This window comes from Vespa mandarinia, chromosome 2 (genome assembly GCF_050613455.1).
Source record: "Vespa mandarinia isolate Hongniang chromosome 2, ASM5061345v1, whole genome shotgun sequence".
In the NCBI taxonomy this organism is placed as follows: domain Eukaryota; kingdom Metazoa; phylum Arthropoda; class Insecta; order Hymenoptera; family Vespidae; genus Vespa; species Vespa mandarinia.
Genome location: NC_140811.1, coordinates 16,772,501 through 16,775,000, shown reverse-complemented (window position 1 = coordinate 16,775,000; position 2,500 = coordinate 16,772,501). Strand labels below are relative to the sequence as shown.

Sequence of the window (2,500 nt, the reverse complement as noted above, 5' to 3'; positions counted from 1 at the left end):
AATAATTCTTATATTCCCTTTAGCATTATCGGAATCATATTACGAACTTTAAGAAATATTCAAAAGGTATGATAAAAGTTACGCTATAAGTTTCGCATACACATATGTCATATAACTTTTTTATTAAACGCGTGAGAAAGAGAGAGAGAGAGAGAGAGAGAGAGAGAGAGAAAGAGATAAAAGAGAAAAAAGACAAGAAGGAAAAAGAAATATCGTTTACGAAGATATCTAAAGAAAAACAAAAAAAAAAAAAAGAAAAAAAAAAGATCGATAGATCGGAATTAAAATTGGACCTTACTTATTGTTTAATAAAAATAAATCATTAACATTCGTCACTCGTAATTATTCCAAATTTCGACTAATTATAGAAATTATATCATACGTAAAGTGATAAATTAATTTAACGATTGTAAATCCATCTCAGTGGATACAAATTATAATGGAATATCTATCGTTTATTCTCGAACATGTTCTCATCGATCGATATATGATATATACATATATTTCCATGACTCTATCAAGTTCGTTACGATCATGCGGTTCTATCTAACGCGGTGCTAAAGGAGATATTGCACTGAAGATAAATAGTGATTTGAAGACGTCGAAGACCCTAACCGATGACGACTTCGCCATATGTAAGCTACCAAAGTAGCATCTTATTTTCCTATCTCAGCCACGTTATAAATGTCATCGACTATAAAAATATCTATTTTCTATTTTCCACGATGCAAGAATAACTTGAAATACGTGTTTCTGTATAATAACACACATGTACACTCACTGTGTCTCTACGTATGTATACGTAAATATATGTGTGTGTGTGTGTGTGTGTGTGACTCCTTTTTCCGCATCTCTTGCAATTCTTCTGACCTTGTTTATCGATGCTATCACGAATCTATCTTCGAGTCGTGCTGCAAATAACTCTAACTTCACTGAGAAGAACGAAGATAAATAATAATCGAGAACTGTGATGAACGTAAGAAAAATGATATAGACAGAAAGAGAAAGAAAGAGATAGAGAGAGAGAGAGAGAGAGAGAGAGAGAGAGAGAGAGAGAGAGAGAGAGAGAGGGAGGGAGAGAAGTGATGCTTGTATATAAAATCATTTGAAGACTCTCAATCGTATCGGTCATATTCATTTTATTGTCAGGGCAAAGGTCAAAACCGATAAACGTTTGAGTCTCTTTCCCTCCCAATGGTCAACCTTCTATAAGAACAAAAAGAAAAAGAAAATAAAAGTAATTGAGAGAGTGGGGGGGAAGGGGAGAGAAATTCAGAATCGAATTCAAAGTCAAAAACTATTAAATTGCAAATCATCGATTTTATCGTTGGCGAACGATCGGTAATAGTAGTCGATCGTTTTAGAAAGATTTTCCTTTTTGGAGAAATGAAGACGTAACGTGGCCTCAGTAGTATCGCGGAATCGGAAGAGTTTGACTATCTTGCAATAGAGGGCACAAAAAGGAAAAGATGCTTAAAAATTCAATGCATTTCAAATGGCCCAGGAATCCTATTCTGCTCCCTACGGCCCTGCCTGCCTACGCTTGCTTGCCTACTCGTGCCTTAATTTTCGCTTCGGAACACTCGCGAACGCTCGCTTCCTGGTTTTTACTCGAAACTTACCAGAGAGATTGAGAGATAGAGAGATAGAAAGATAGAGAGAGAGAGAGAGAGAGAGAGAGAAAGCGAGAGCTTTTTCGTTTCCACCCTTTTATTTATTTTTTTTTTTTTTTTTTTTTTTTCCCAAGCACCCTCCTCTAGCAACAGCCACCCACAATTCCCTTTCGACGTCTCCGCTTGATGCTTAGAATCGAGCGTTTATCCGAAGTATATGACGATAAGTACATACCATGGAAAGAAAAGATGATTTCATTGGTGTTTCCCCTTCGCAGAGAAACACTTTCGAATCAATTTTCAACAAATACGTGGGTATACTTAAGTAGTACGTGTGTATATGTGTGTATGTGTGGATGTGCGCCGGTGCGCGCGTGATCGTATTTCACAGAAAATAATCTTTCAAGAAAAATTTAATACGAAGTATACAATGATATACTATCCTTTATTTTTCTTTTTTACTTTTTCATTTCTATTTCTTTCCTCCTCTTCGAAACAAATTAAAAATATATGTTTCATTTCGTAATTACATCAATGAGATTAAAGGACGACTAATTAGAAAGACAATTTTTAATCGTAAGTAAGATTCCATTATCGTCCACGTCAGATTCAGCAATAAGCAACAACAGCAACAAGCTAATGTCAGCAAACGTAATTGGCAGCTACTACTACTATTACTATTACTATTCTACTATTATTATTATTATTAGTACTATTATTACTACTACTATTACTAGTCTACTATTAATTCTCTCGATGTTCGCCGCTCGCAGCTGCTGCCACTACTGGTGCTGCCGCTGTTGCTGTCGCTATTGCTGTCGCTGTCGCTGTCGCTGTCGCTGTCGCTGTCGCTGTTGCTGTTGGTGTTGCCACTGCTACTGTTGGTG

General features: G+C 36.2%; 1 protein-coding gene and 1 long non-coding RNA gene across 9 annotated transcripts in view; both read right to left on the bottom strand.

The window, feature by feature from the left end:
* The window catches only part of Mxd (MAX dimerization protein), a 173,375-nt gene that overhangs the window by 153,094 nt on the left and 17,781 nt on the right, over window positions 1-2,500 (bottom strand). The window lies entirely within an intron of this gene.
* LOC146873243 (uncharacterized) overlaps window positions 1,747-2,500 on the bottom strand; it is a 1,935-nt gene continuing 1,181 nt past the window's right edge. The window contains exon 2 of the long non-coding RNA XR_014981780.1: window positions 1,747-2,500. This exon is cut by the window's right edge and continues 87 nt beyond it. This is a non-coding gene — a long non-coding RNA (uncharacterized LOC146873243).